Genomic DNA, 16964 nt, shown 5'->3' on the forward strand with positions numbered 1-16964 from the left:
TTATTAAATAATTTGAATTAAAAGGGACATCCCAGCCAAAGTTTAAATGCATAAAAGTATTACAATTTTAAATAAAGCAACGACAAGGAAGTTGGTTTCTTATTCAAACTGTTTTTTATTCGTGAAATTCTGTTTCTTATTCATGGAAGTTGGTTTCTTATTCAATTTTTTTTCTCAGACTGCTTTAAATTGACTTTAAAATAAATTTATTTAAATAACAATCGGCCAGATTACGAGTTTTGCGTTATGAGCGGCTCGGCACTAACTTGAAAGTTATTTCCACCACTCACCTTCCTATAGAGCTGCTATTACAGGTTTGCAAAAACCCGGCGTTAGCAGGCAATATGGCACTGCATTGAGCTGGTTTTACGTGCTCGTGCACAATTTCCCCATAGGCATCAATGGGGAGAGCCTGCTAAAAAAAGGCATAACACCTGCAATAAAAGAACGTAAAGCTCCGTAACGCAGCCCCATTGATTCCTATGGGGAAAGAAAAGTTATGTTTACACCTAACACCCTAACATAAACCCAGAGTCTAAACACCCCTAATCTGCTGCCCCCGACATCGCCGCCACCTACCTACACTTATTAACCCCTAATCTGCCGCCCCCAATGTCGCCGCTACCTACCTACACTTATTAACCCCTAATCTGCCACCCCAATATTGTCGCTACCTAAACTTATTAATCCCTAATCTTCCGCCCCCAACGTCGCCGCCACTATACTAAAGTTATTAACCCCTAAACCTAACCCTAAGTCTAACCCTAGACCTAACACCCACTAACTTTAACATAATTAAAATAAATCTAAATAAAAATTACAATTAATACATAAATAATTCCTATTTAAAACTAGTTACCTGTAAAATAAACCCTAAGCTTGCTGCAATATAACTAATAGTTACATTGCAGCTATCTTAGGTTTTATTTTTATTTCACAGCTAAGTTTGTATTTATTTTAACTAGGTAGACTAGTTAGTAAATAGTTATTAACTATTTCCTAACCATCTAGTTAAAATAAATACAAATTTACCTGTAAAATAAAACCTAACCTGTCTTACACTAACACCTAACATTACACTACAATTAAATTACATTAATTAAATACAATTAACTAAATTACAAAAAAATAAAAAATAAATTACACAAAATAAAAAAGAAATTCTCAAATATTTAAACTAAATACACCTAATCTAATAGCCCTATCAAAATAAAAAAGCCCAGCCAAAATAAAAAAAAACCCTAGCCTAAACTAAACTGCCAATAGCCCTTAAAAGGGCCTTTTGCGGGGCATTGCCCCAAAGAAATTAGCTGTTTTACCTGTAAAAAAAAAAAACAACCCCCCAACAGTAAAACCCACACAACCAAACCCCCCAAATAAAATCCTATCTAAAAAACTTAAGCTCCCCATTGCCCTGAAAAGGGCATTTGGATGGGCATTGCCCTTAAAAGGGCATTTAGCTCTTTTTCTTTGCCCAAACCCTAAGCTAAAAATAAAACCCACCCAATAAACCCTTAAAAAAAACTAACACTAACCCCGGAAGATCCACTTACAGTTACATCCATCCTCATCAAGCCGGGAGAAGTCTTCATCCAAGCGTGCAGAAGTCCTCAACGAAGCCGGGAGAAGTCTTCATCCAAGCGGCAAGAAGTCGCCCTCCAGACGGGCAGAAGTCTTCATCCAGACGGCATCTTCTATCTTCATCCTTCTGACGCGGAGCGGCTCCATCTTCAAGACATCCGGCGCGGCCCAAAACACCATTGGGCCAGGCTAAAAACAATTGCATATCATGGAAGGGGGATCTACCCTACATATATTAACAGTAAAACCCTACATATATTAACAGTAAAATCAGTGGCCCAATGGTCATTAACCCTTTGAAAATATTGGTTACTTATTCAAAAATGGCAATTACAGCAGCTATGCCTATGTTGGCATCAATTTCTGTCCCCAAAACTCCATTGGGCCAGGCTAAAAACAATTTCATGTCATGGAGAGAGATCTACCCTGTATATATTCATAGTGAAGTCAGTGGCCCAATGGTAATTAACCCTTTGAAAATATCAGTTACTTATTCCAAATTTTAATATTTGTATTGGTGCCAATGTATGCCCTTTTTTCCAGTTTGTATATCCAATTGTTGTATAAAGGGAATTCACCTCTGTGTAACTACATTATATGAATCATATTGTTATTTAAATAAAACCTATATTTTTATTTTAAGGTCAATTTAAAGCAGTCTGACAAAAAAAATTGAATAAGAAACGTGCAAGAACTGATGGAAGACAGATAAGTACTGTATAAACTCTGTTCATGTCACTAGCCAGGATGATTTGGCATATCTGTAAACCAATACTGACTTTTTAGCTAAGTTGATTTTTGGGGCCATGGCCCGCTCCTTATTAATGGCTTATCACACTTAAATTTTTCTCTCTTGGTTCTGCTTCACTCGTTAAATGTGTACTGTTATATCTCCAGAACCGATGGACAAGGTAGGCAATCTAGTTCTAGTCTCTAAAATGTGACTATACATATAATGTACTGTCACTACCAATGTGTTATAAGATCTGCAAATGAATGCCTTAGAAATTAACAAATGTATAGTACTACTCTGAAAAGTACAGTTGTTGTGTTGCCTAAAATTTTTTCCATAGATCAATGTTACTATAGTGTTAGAAGGTTACAGGGTTAAATATCTAACTTTTTGACATTGATGTTATTTATGTTTGTTCACTTTCTTTTAATATGGTTCTCTTTATTTAGTCTATATATTCTATGTTTCTGGTGTAGGATTAAGTTATAGAGCATACAGACCATTAAGGTTATGGCCACAGGCATACAACTATGCACATTCCAACACAGCTTCTTGAGGGCTGCATAACACACTATATAGTTAATATATACATGGGAAAATAAATTCAACTGGGGTGGTCGCCTCTGTATACACCCACACCCATTGACGCCGCAACCCACTGCTGAGACATTTCAATTAGTCCATTTCTTTTATAGAATTTATCTTTCTAAACCTATCTATTAAAAATACAGTTCAGGATCTCATTCCCCACAATTTTTAATCACCGCGAACACTGTGACAGAATAAATCTGGTGACCGTGTTTAGAGTATACGGTGGTTACGAGATTCCCTAAGGGGGAAAAAAAAAAAAAAAGGGGGGGCGTATTACTGTGTATCTTACACTGACAAATACCAACCCCAATCTCTATATTTCACTAATATCACGTTAGTTAAAGCACTTGACAGCCAGTGGCCGATTTAGACCCAGCCCAACCCCCCCCCTTAATTTACCCCCCCCCGCCCTTAATTTACCTATCCCAACCTTCTCCTCTAGTCTAACAGTGCACCAGACGCTACAATATGCAAATTATATTTATAGGGACGTGTCTTCTATCTTACACACTCAGGCCTAGATTTAGAGTTCGGCGGTAAAAGGGCTGTTAACGCTCCGCGGGTTTTTTTCTGGCCGCACCATAAATTTAACTCTGGTATCGAGAGTTCAAACAAATGCTGCGTTAGGCTCCAAAAAAGGAGCGTAGAGCATTTTTACCGCAAATGCAACTCTCGATACCAGAGTTGCTTACGGACGCGGCCGGCATCAAAAACGTGCTCGTGCACGATTCTCCCATAGGAAACAATGGGGCTGTTTGAGCTGAAAAAAAACCTAACACCTGCAAAAAAGCAGCGTTCAGCTCCTAACGCAGCCCCATTGTTTCCTATGGGGAAACACCTCCTAAGTCTGCACCTAACACCCTAACATGTACCCCGAGTCTAAACACCCCTAACCTTACACTTATTAACCCCTAATCTGCCGCCCCCGCTATCGCTGACCCCTGCATTACACTTTTAACCCCTAATCTGCCGCTCCGTAAACCGCCGCCACCTACGTTATCCCTATGTACCCCTAATCTGCTGCCCTAACATCGCCGACCCCTATGTTATATTTATTAACCCCTAATCTGCCCCCCACAACGTCGCCGACACCTACCTACACTTATTAACCCCTAATCTGCCGAGCGGACCTGAGCGCTACTATAATAAAGTTATTAAGCCCTAATCCGCCTCACTAACCCTATCATAAATAGTATTAACCCCTAATCTGCCCTCCCTAACATCGCCGACACCTACCTTCAATTATTAACCCCTAATCTGCCGACCGGAGCTCACCGCTATTCTAATAAATGTATTAACCCCTAAAGCTAAGTCTAACCCTAACACTAACACCCCCCTAAGTTAAATATAATTTTTATCTAACGAAATAAATTAACTCTTATTAAATAAATAATTCCTATTTAAAGCTAAATACTTACCTGTAAAATAAATCCTAATATAGCTACAATATAAATTATAATTATATTATACCTATTTTAGGATTAATATTTATTTTACAGGCAACTTTGTAATTATTTTAACCAGGTACAATAGCTATTAAATAGTTAAGAACTATTTAATAGTTACCTAGTTAAAATAATTACAAATTTACCTGTAAAATAAATCCTAACCTAAGATATAATTAAACCTAACACTACCCTATCAATAAAATAATTAAATAAACTACCTACAATTACCTACAATTAACCTAACACTACACTATCAATAAATTAATTAAACACAATTGCTACAAATAAATAACATTAAATAAACTATCTAAAGTACAAAAAATAAAAAAGAACTAAGTTACAGAAAATAATAAAATATTTACAAACATAAGAAAAATATTACAACAATTTTAAACTAATTACACCTACTCTAAGCCCCCTAATAAAATAACAAAGCCCCCCAAAATAAAAAATTCCCTACCCTATTCTAAAATACAAATATTACAAGCTCTTTTACCTTACCAGCCCTGAACAGGGCCCTTTGCGGGGCATGCCCCAAGAATTTCAGCTCTTTTGCCTGTAAAAAAAAAAAAAAAAATACCCCCCCCCCAACATTACAACCCACCACCCACATACCCCTAATCTAACCCAAACCCCCTTAAATTAACCTAACACTACCCCCCTGATGATCTTCCTACCTTGTCTTCACCATGCCAGGTTCACCGATCCGTCCTGGCTCCAAGATCTTCATCCAACCCAAGCGGGGGCTAGACATCCACTGAAGAAGTCCAGAAGAGGGTCCAAAGTCTTCCTCCTATCCGGCAAGAAGAGGACATCCGGACCGGCAAACATCTTCTCCAAGCGGCATCTTCTATCTTCTTCCATCCGATGACGACCGGCTCCATCTTGAAGACCTCCAGCGCGGATCCATCCTCTTCTTCCGACGACTAGACGACGAATGACGGTTCCTTTAAGGGACGTCATCCAAGATGGCGTCCCTCGAATTCCGATTGGCTGATAGGATTCTATCAGCCAATCGGAATTAAGGTAGGAATTTTCTGATTGGCTGATGGAATCAGCCAATCAGAATATAGTTCAATCCGATTGGCTGATCCAATCAGCCAATCAGATTGAGCTCGCATTCTATTGGCTGTTCCGATCAGCCAATAGAATGCGAGCTCAATCTGATTGGCTGATTGGATCAGCCAATCGGATTGAACTATATTCTGATTGGCTGATTCCATCAGCCAATCAGAAAATTCCTACCTTAATTCCGATTGGCTGATAGAATCCTATCAGCCAATCGGAATTCGAGGGACGCCATCTTGGATGACGTCCCTTAAAGGAACCGTCATTCGTCGTCTAGTCGTCGGAAGAAGAGGATGGATCCGCGCTGGAGGTCTTCAAGATGGAGCCGGTCGTCATCGGATGGAAGAAGATAGAAGATGCCGCTTGGAGAAGATGTTTGCCGGTCCGGATGTCCTCTTCTTGCCGGATAGGAGGAAGACTTTGGACCCTCTTCTGGACTTCTTCAGTGGATGTCTAGCCCCCGCTTGGGTTGGATGAAGATCTTGGAGCCAGGACGGATCGGTGAACCTGGCATGGTGAAGACAAGGTAGGAAGATCATCAGGGGGGTAGTGTTAGGTTAATTTAAGGGGGGTTTGGGTTAGATTAGGGGTATGTGGGTGGTGGGTTGTAATGTTGGGGGGGGGGTATTGTATGTTTTTTTTTACAGGCAAAAGAGCTGAAATTCTTGGGGCATGCCCCGCAAAGGGCCCTGTTCAGGGCTGGTAAGGTAAAAGAGCTTGTAATATTTGTATTTTAGAATAGGGTAGGGAATTTTTTATTTTGGGGGGCTTTGTTATTTTATTAGGGGGCTTAGAGTAGGTGTAATTAGTTTAAAATTGTTGTAATATTTTTCTTATGTTTGTAAATATTTTATTATTTTCTGTAACTTAGTTCTTTTTTATTTTTTGTACTTTAGATAGTTTATTTAATGTTATTTATTTGTAGCAATTGTGTTTAATTAATTTATTGATAGTGTAGTGTTAGGTTAATTGTAGGTAATTGTAGGTAGTTTATTTAATTATTTTATTGATAGGGTAGTGTTAGGTTTAATTATATCTTAGGTTAGGATTTATTTTACAGGTAAATTTGTAATTATTTTAACTAGGTAACTATTAAATAGTTCTTAACTATTTAATAGCTATTGTACCTGGTTAAAATAATTACAAAGTTGCCTGTAAAATAAATATTAATCCTAAAATAGGTATAATATAATTATAATTTATATTGTAGCTATATTAGGATTTATTTTACAGGTAAGTATTTAGCTTTAAATAGGAATTATTTATTTAATAAGAGTTAATTTATTTCGTTAGATAAAAATTATATTTAACTTAGGGGGGTGTTAGTGTTAGGGTTAGACTTAGCTTTAGGGGTTAATACATTTATTAGAATAGCGGTGAGCTCCGGTCGGCAGATTAGGGGTTAATAATTGAAGGTAGGTGTCGGCGATGTTAGGGAGGGCAGATTAGGGGTTAATACTATTTATGATAGGGTTAGTGAGGCGGATTAGGGCTTAATAACTTTATTATAGTAGCGCTCAGGTCCGCTCGGCAGATTAGGGGTTAATAAGTGTAGGTAGGTGTCGGCGACGTTGTGGGGGGCAGATTAGGGGTTAATAAATATAACATAGGGGTCGGCGATGTTAGGGGTAGCAGATTAGGGGTACATAGGGATAACGTAGGTGGCGGCGATTTGCGGTCGGAAGATTAGGGGTTAATTATTTTAAGTAGCTTGCGGCGACGTTGTGGGGGGCAAGTTAGGGGTTAATAGATATAATACAGGGGTCGGCGGTGTTAGGGGCAGCAGATTAGGGGTACATAAGTATAACGTAGGTGGCGGTCGGCAGATTAGGGGTTAAAAATTTTAATCGAGTGGCGGCGATGTGGGGGGACCTCGGTTTAGGGGTACATAGGTAGTTTATGGGTGTTAGTGTACTTTAGGGTACAGTAGTTAAGAGCTTTATAAACCGGCGTTAGCCAGAAAGCTCTTAACTCCTGCTATTTTCAGGCGGCTGGAATCTTGTCGTTAGAGCTCTAACGCTCACTGCAGAAACGACTCTAAATACCAGCGTTAGAAAGATCCCATTGAAAAGATAGGCTACGCAAATGGCGTAGGGGGATCTGCGGTATGGAAAAGTCGCGGCTGAAAAGTGAGCGTTAGACCCTTTAATCACTGACTCCAAATACCAGCGGGCGCCCAAAACCAGCGTTAGGAGCCTCTAACGCTGGTTTTGACGGCTACCGCCGAACTCTAAATCTAGGCCTCATTATGTTCAATCAGGAGTCGTCGCACCCTGTTACTTTTACCACGGCAAATGTGAAGGGCCTTAATACCCCATATAAACGAAACATCATTTTATCTGACTTGTACAAACAGAAAAGTGCTATAATATTGTTACAAGAAACACATTTTAAGAAGGGCAAAGAACCTAAACAATTACACCATAGATACCCCACAACCTTTTTCTCCTCAGGACCTACTAAAAAAAACGGAGTTTGTATACTCATTAGCTAGATTAACATATGACTCTCTCATTAAGGAATTACAAATGCTTGAACGTGCCCATAAAACCACACCTGACGATATGGCCCTATTAGCAAAACTCACAGATATTAGAAAAGAACTTAACAAATATTTACAATATAAACAACAAAAGCAAGCTTTCATTTTACAACAACGCTACTACAAACATGGGAATAAATCAGGCAGGCTCCTGGCTAGGGCACCCCGGCACAAACAACTCAAACAACATATTCACACAATCAAAACCAGTTCAGGACAGGCTTAGCGGGACAGTATATCTATAGCAAAAACCTTTCGAACTTACTATGCCTCACTTTATAACCTGTTGGGGGCGTCCGCCCAAGACCAAATTGAGATCCCCAATATAACAGACGAGCAATCACAGAGACTTGACTCCCCAATCGAATGTAAAGAGATCCTACAGGCAATACATAACCTGCCTCCAGGCAAGAGCCCAGGGCCCGATGGCTATGGAGCCAAATATTATAAGAAATTTGCGCCCATACTAGTACCCAAACTAAAAACATTATTTAATTAATTAGAAGAATCTGGGGGGTTTAGCAGACCAATGCTAGAGGCTCATATAGCTGTTCTGCCAAAACCTGGCAAGACGCCAGACGCGCCACAAAACTTTCGCCCCATAGCTTTACTAAACACGGACGTGAAAATATTCGCAAAAGTCCTTGCAGATAGGCTCAATCCTCTGATTGGCTCGGTGGTCTCCTCAGACCAGGTGGGATTCATCCCAGGCAGGGAGGCTAGGGATAACACCCTAAAAGTACTGCAACCCATACACAAAACAACAAAATTCCACTTGCTCTGAGACGCTACGCTTTAATATGTAACACTATCATCTTTTTTTATAGCTATATGCGGTTTTTGTTAATGGTTTACAGCATACAGCCCCTTTAACATTATATAGCTCCTTTAACATTATAAAGCCCCTTTAACATTATGCAGCTCCTTCAGGATAACAGTTGTATATATTACTCAATATTTGCAGATAACCCTAATATCAGTCCTTCACAGGCCTTATGTTTTTTCACTTAGGGTTTGGAAAAGGATGTTTAGCCTGTATGGTATTAAGCAACATCTATGGCCTAGTTTCACAACTGTTTGCCCCCCTAAGGAGATATTAACCCTCGATTCTATACAGATAAAAGGAGTCACACTGTGACCCTGACTTCTTGCGTTATCATACATGTATAAAATATGAAAGGATCTTACCAGAATCTACGCCGTGGAACAGGAACACGGTCCTTTAAGTGTGACAGATTGTAGCATCGCTTCTGACATGGACTTGAGTGAAGAAAGCAGGCAGCGAAACTCGTCAACATTGACTGCCTATGGAGCTGTTAATATGAGTCGGGATGGTTTCGCAAAAAAACTCTCCCCGCATCTCCGGACTCTAATTTTCATCCATGCTCTCACTGTGAGGCTGACAGGACTACTTAAAACTCCAATCCCATCTCGAAGAGTACTACCCTCCATAAGAAACTACTCCGAAATCTTCTAACACTTTCCTGACAACCTCCTGTGACGAAAGGCAAAGAATGGCTGGGGTTATGAGGAAGTGGGTAGGTATTTAAGCCTTTGGCTGGTGTGTCTTTGCCTCCTCCTCGTGGCCAGGTTCAGTATTTCCCACAAGTAAGGAATGCAGCTGTGGACTCTTCCCATATTAAGATGGAAAAATCCTTGGAGTTGTATTAAATGAATGCTCTTCTCTTGAATAAATCTACTTTGTGATTTCATGCTGTGGAGTCATGTCCCTGATCACCATCACAGCTGTGGCACTTGTCCTTATCAACCCCAGTGAACTATAAACCTTCAGAAAACAGTTGTGCATTTCCTTTTATTACCTGTATTAATTGAAATGGTTTTGCTGAAACATGTTAACATCTTTTAATGTGAAAAGGAAAATTATGTTCTATGCTTAATAGAAATTGTTTTAGTGTATCTTCCTTTCAGAGAAACCTAAACCTTTAACTAATTTATTGTCTCCTCTATTAACCCATAAACAAGAGACACAATTTACTTTATTAACAAAAAGATGCAAGCACATGTCATTTTCTGTTTTTACAAATAATAAATTAACATATTATGATTTAAAAAAAAAAAGTATTGTTCCTACAAAATCAGTTAAAATAGTAAATAAATAGAAGATCATGTCCAGTAATGCACTGACGAACTGCCTAGTGGAGGAAGGAAGTGAAAGGTTTCCCTCAAATGGCTGCTGTTCGCTGCTTGCAAAAAAAAAGCACAGCATGGCAGCCAACAACAAAAATACAGCAATGACTGCTGCTACACTGCTCCAGCAGCCCTCTACATAGGGAACTGTATAAGTAGAACCCAGCCCGCCCACACAGGACATGCAGTGCACAGCGGAGGCACTTAAAATGTTTACCTCTTCTGCTGCTGATGCTGCAGACATTGAGCTCAAAATAAAAATTGCTGTGCACAATTTTAAATTGAAAGGCAGTTGCTGCACTATATTTCTACAGCCCATATTTCCCTCTTCTATTAGTTCCCACCCAAAGCACACATTGTCCGTGCTTCTGTCACCCCCCCCCCCCCCAGGCAGATATGAGAGCTGCCTTACTTGATTGGCTTAAAAAATAATGTTATCATTAACTTAGCAACAGCTTTAAAAATCAAAAGATTTGATAGATTTTAGCCCTCAAAGTTGCACTTACCTGGTCTTCTCTCCAGGCTCTTCTGATCATATCTTCTTTTTCAAAAGCAGTTCGTGGGCGTGCTGTCTAATCACATTGTGCCTGATCGTGCTATTGAACTGAAAGTAGTGCGCTTCCACTCTGGTCTGGTAACGGGAGTGAGCTACATTAGTTCAATAGAACGGCCCATTTGGTTCAGTACACTGGGTAGCGCTTGCTGATTGGTGGCTACATGTTATTACAAATAAAATAAAAATGTAACACCAAAAAAATCAAAAACATCTGTACCTACTCTAACTCTCTACTGTATCTAGTCTGGAAGGGGTCCATATAGAGGTTATTTTTTTGAAACTCTGAAGTAATCTCCCACATTGAGTAACATTGTGGAGGATACTGCAGGCAGCTACTATTTGTGCCACCTTTTCTGGGCTGTACTGAAGGCCCCTCCCATTTGTCCAAACATTGAAAGTGCATTTTCAAGAACCCAAAATACCTTTCATCGCTGATACGGTTGATTAAAATGAATGTTAGAATGGTCTGAGGGTATTGCCATACTATCAATGGATATACAAAGTTTTGTTCAAGAGCTAAACCTTATAGTGTATGAAATGATTGTTATGCCTTCATTTATGTGCAAATTCATTGAGTCTGTGATATTGACACTACATATAATTGAGGAATGTATAGCAGGAATTACAGTAAAACATAGCATCACACATCTGCTAAAAATACTTACAACAACATATAACATATTCTAACAGATGTGTATCAAACAATTAAAGGGATAAAAATATCTAAAGTTACAGTGGGGCAAAAAAGTATTTAGTAATCCACCAATTGTGCAAGTTCTCCCACTTAAGAAGATGAGAGAGGCCTGTAATTTTCATCATAGGTATACCGCAACTATGAGAGACAAAATGTGGAAACAAATCCAGACAATCACATTGTCTGATTTGGAAAGAATATATTTGCATATTATGGTGGAAAACAAGTATTTGGACACCTACAAACAAGCAAGATCTCTGGCTCTCACACACCTGTATCTTCTTCTTTAAGAGGCTCCTCTGTCCTCCACTCATTACCTGTATTAATGGCACCTGTTTGAACTTGTTATCAGTATAAAAGACACCTGTCCACAACCTCAAACAGTCACACTCCAAACTCCGCTATGGTGAAGACCAAAGAGATGTCGAAGGACACCAGAAACAAAATTATAGACCTGCACCAGGCTGGGAAGACTGAATCTGCAATAGGCAAGCAGCTTGGTGTGAAGAAATCAACTGTGGGAGCAATAATTAGAAAATGAAAGACATACAAGACCACTGATAATCTCCCTCGATCTGGGGCTCCACGCAAGATCTCACCCCGTGGGGTCAAAATGATCACAAGAATGGGGAGCAAACATCCCAGAACCACATGGGGGGACCTAGTGAATGACCTGCAGAGAGCTGGGACCAACGTAACAAAGGCTACCATCAGTAACACACTAAGCCGCTAGGGACTCAGATCCTGCAGTGCCAGACGTGTCCCCCTGCTTAAGCCAGTACATGTCCGGGCCAGTCTGAAGTATGCTAGAGAGCATTTGGATGATCCAGAAGCGGATTGGGAGAATGTCATATGGTCAGATGAAACCAAAGTAGAACTGTTTGGTAGAAACACAACTCGTCGTGTTTGGAGGAGAGAGAATGCTGAGTTGCAACCAAAGAACACCATACCTACTGTGAAGCATGGGGGTGGCAACATCATGCTTTGGGGCTGTTTCTCTGCAAAGGGAACAGGACGACTGATCCGTGTACATGAAAGAATGAATGGGGCCATGTATCGTGAGTTTTGAATGCAAACCTCCTTCCATCAGCAAGGGAAATGAAGATGAAACGTGGCTGGGTCTTTCAGAATGACAATGATCCCAAACACACCGCCCGGGCAATGAAGGAGTGGCTTCGTAAGAAGCATTTCAAGGTCCTGGAGTGGCCTAGCCGGTCTCCAGATCTCAACTCCATAGAAAACCTTTGGAGGGAGTTGAAAGTCTGTGTTGCCCAGCGACAGCCCCAAAACATCACTGCTCTAGAGGAGATCTGCATGCAGGAATGGGCCAACATACCAGCAACAGTGTGTGACAACCTTGTGAAGACTTACAGAAAACCTTTGACCTCTGTCATTGCCAACAAAGGATATATAACAAAGTATTGAAATGAACTTTTGATATTGACCAAATACTTATTTTCCACCATTATTTGCAAATAAATTCTTTCCAAATCAGACAATGTGATTGTCTGGATTTGTTTCCACATTTTGTCTCTCATAGTTGAGGTATACCTATGATGAAAATTGGCAGAACTTGCACAATTGGTGGCTGACTAAATACTTCTTTGCCCCACTGTAAATGTACATGGGTTCATTTCAATTTGAGCAATTTTTCAATATGCTTTCATTTGCAAAAATGCTTCTAGTAAACGTTACTGTTTTTCAGCGGCACACGCACATATGCACATACGCAGAGCCTCACCTGTCATAAAAATAAAAATAATGATAAAGTAAAATAAAAAAATGAAAAAGTACCACATTTTCCAATCATCGCTGCAAATACATAGAGAGACAGCGACCAGCTCAGCCTCCCTCTAGAGCAACAACTTAGAAGGTGCTTCCTTTTTTGAGGTCCTTCCTCTTTGGACTCTGTGAGGCCAATTTATTAAAGGCCTTGCGGACCTGATCCGACAGTGCGGATCAGGTCCGCAAAACCTCGCTGAATGCGGAGAGCAATACGCTCTCCGTATTCAGCATTGCACCAGCGCTCTTGTGAGCTGCTGGTGCAATGCCGCCCGTTCGGAGCTTGATAGATAGGCCTCTGTGACGGGACAGTTAGCTCCTCGAAACATCACTGTACACAAACTATTGTTTTTTGAAAGTCCAGCAAGGGCGGATCAATTATATATACAGTATCTCACAAAAGAGAGTACACCCCTCACATTTTTGTAAACATTTTATTATATCTTTTCATGTGACAACACTGTAGAAATTACACTTTGCTACAATATAAAGTAGTGAGTGTACAGCCTGTATAACAGTGTAAATTTGCTGTACCCTCAAAATAACTCAACACACAGCCATTATTGTCTAAACCGTTGGCAACAAAAGTGAGTACACCCCTAACTTGAAATGTCAAAATTGGGCCCAAAGTGTCAATATTTTGTGTGGCCCTCTTGGGCATGGAGTTCACCAGAGCTTCACAGGTTGCCACTGGAGTCCTCTTTCACTCATCCATGATGACATCACAGAGCTGGTGGATGTTAGAGAACTTGTGCTCCCCCACCTTCCATTTGAGGATGACCCACAGATGCTTAATAGGGTTTTAGTCTGGAGACATGCTTGGCCAGTCCATCACCTTTACCCTCAGCTTCTTTAGCAAGGCAGTGGTCGTCTTGGAGGTGTGTTTGTGGTCATTATCATGTTGGAATACTGCCCTGCGGCCCAGTCTCCGAAGGGAGGGGATAATGCTCTGCTTCAGTATGTCACAGTACATGTTGGCATTTATGATTCCCTCAATGAACTGTAGCGCCCCAGTGCCGACAGCACTCATGCAGGCCCAGACCATGACACTCCCAACACCATGCTTGACTGTAGGCAAGACACACTTATCTTTGTACTCCTCACCTGGTTGCAGCTACACCATCTGAACCAAATAAGTTTATCTTGGTCTCATCGGACCACAGGACATGGTTTCAGTAATCCATGTCCTTAGTTTGCTTGTCTTCAGCAAACTGTTTGCGGGCTTTCTGGGGCATCATCTTTAAAAGAGGCTTCCTTCTGGGATGACAGCCATGCAGACGAATTTGATGCAGTGTGCAGCGTATGGTCTGAGCACTGACAGGCTGACCCCCCGCCCCTTCAACCTCTGCAGCAATGCTGGCAGCACTCATACGTCTATTTACCAAAGACAACCTCTGGATATGACGCTGAGCACTTGCACTCAAATTCTTTGATCGACCATGGGACCATGGAACCTGTCCTGTGAAACCGCTGTATTGTCTTGCCCACCGTGCTGCAGCTCAGTTTCAGGGTCTTGGCAATCTTCTTATAGCCTAGGCCATCTTTATAAAGAGCAACAATTCTTTTTTTCAGATCCACAGAGAGTTCTTTGCCATGAGGTGCCATGTTGATCTTTCAGTAACCAGTATGAAAGAGTGTGAGAGCGATAACACCAAATTTAACACACTTGCTCCCCATTCACACCTGAGATCTTCTAACACTAACGAGTCACATGACACTGAGGGGGGGGGGGGAATGGCTAATTTTGCCCAATTTCGACATTTCCACTAAGGGGTGTACTCACTTTTGTTGCCAACGGTTTAGACATTAATGGCTGTGTGTTGAGTTATTTTGAGGGGACAGCAAATTTACACTGTTATACAGGCTATACACTCACTACTTTACATTGTAGCAAATTGTCATTTCTTCAGTGTTGTCACATGAAAAGATATAATAAAATATTTACAAAATATGTAAGGGGTGTACTCACTTTTGTGAGATACTGTATATGTATATGTGTGTGTGCAAACATATCCACTGAGATTTTGATATCGTTCCATTAAATGGGAGATAATTTTACAGTCCAATGTCCCTTTAAGTCTAGCTGTACATTAGTATGTTCACTGCTTTATGTAAACACTGTGTAACATGTAGCCAGGTCAGGTCATGATTTACAGCATACTTAGATTACAGCATATGACTTTCAGCCTCTGTGATATATACAATTTGTATAGCAAATGCAAGCCAGACAGATAATATACAGTATATGTTCAATGTTGTTTCATAATTTAATAATGTTATTTTACCCAAGTTTGTATAAGCTGCTGTGGACTGGCAATATCAATAAATTCCAGGGCAGCTCAATTAGGTATACAAATATTCATTATTTTATTTTATTAGCAAAGACTATAAAACCGTTTAAAAAGTGGTCAGCGAAGGTGAACTGGGTCAAGGGGGAAGGTGGTAATTGCCACCCCCATGCCGCTCTTGATAATGGAATCAGAGCCAATGAAGAAGGTGCAGTACCCAACAGTTTTTTTTCTTTTTTCAGTAATCCATGTAAATGTGTATCTGTCGGTCTACATTATGTGTATATGAACATACATATATATGGTTGTGTAGGGTTTATTAGTAGCTGTGATATATTCGCACCATGCTGAGTGTCTGTCCCTAAACTGCCATTTGCTGTGCCTGCCCAGTGCCCAGTCCATGCAATGCATACTGGTAGTTTACTATGCACTTTAGCTGGGAGTTGCTGGCTGACTTCCATTAGAAGTCCTGGTTACTCTATAGCTGTAGGCTGCCCTACTTGCACACCATAGAAGGGTCCACATGATATGTATCCACTACCACTTTTTATTTTATGATATCAAATATAGCCACAAGTTGCCAGTCCCCCCCGAAATCTAATTTATTAAATAATTTGAATTAAAAGGGACATCCCAGCCAAAGTTTAAATGCACAAAAGTATTAAAATTTTAAATAAAGCAACGACAAGGAAGTTGGTTTCTTATTCAAACTGTTTTTTATTCGTGAAATTCTGTTTCTTATTCATGGAAGTTGGTTTCTTATTCAATTTTTTTTCTCAGACTGCTTTAAATTGACTTTAAAATAAATTTATTTAAATAACAATCGGCCAGATTACGAGTTTTGCGTTATGAGCGGCTCGGCACTAACTTGAAAGTTATTTCTACCACTCACCTTCCTATAGAGCTGCTATTACAGGTTTGCAAAAACCCGGCGTTAGCAGGCAATATGGCAGCGTTGAGCTCCATACCGCACACAAATACCAGCACTGCATTGAGTTGGTTTTATGTGCTCGTGCACAATTTCCCCATAGGCATCAATGGGGAGAGCCTGCTAAAAAAAGGCATAACACCTGCAATAAAAGAACGTAAAGCTCCGTAACGCAGCCCCATTGATTCCTATGGGGAAAGAAAAGTTATGTTTACACCTAACACCCTAACATAAACCCAGAGTCTAAACACCCCTAATCTGCTGCCCCCGACATCGCCGCCACCTACCTACACTTATTAACCCCTAATCTGCCGCCCCCAATGTCGCCGCTACCTACCTACACTTATTAACCCCTAATCTGCCACCCCCAATATTGTCGCTACCTAAACTTATTAATCCCTAATCTTCCGCCCCCAACGTCGCCGCCACTATACTAAAGTTATTAACCCCTAAACCTAACCCTAAGTCTAACCCTAGACCTAACACCCACTAACTTTAACATAATTAAAATAAATCTAAATAAAAATTACAATTAATACATAAATAATTCCTATTTAAAACTAGTTACCTGTAAAATAAACCCTAAGCTTGCTGCAATATAACTA

The sequence above is a fragment of the Bombina bombina genome, chromosome 2, assembly GCF_027579735.1.
Source record: "Bombina bombina isolate aBomBom1 chromosome 2, aBomBom1.pri, whole genome shotgun sequence".
NCBI classification, from domain to species: Eukaryota; Metazoa; Chordata; class Amphibia; order Anura; family Bombinatoridae; genus Bombina; species Bombina bombina.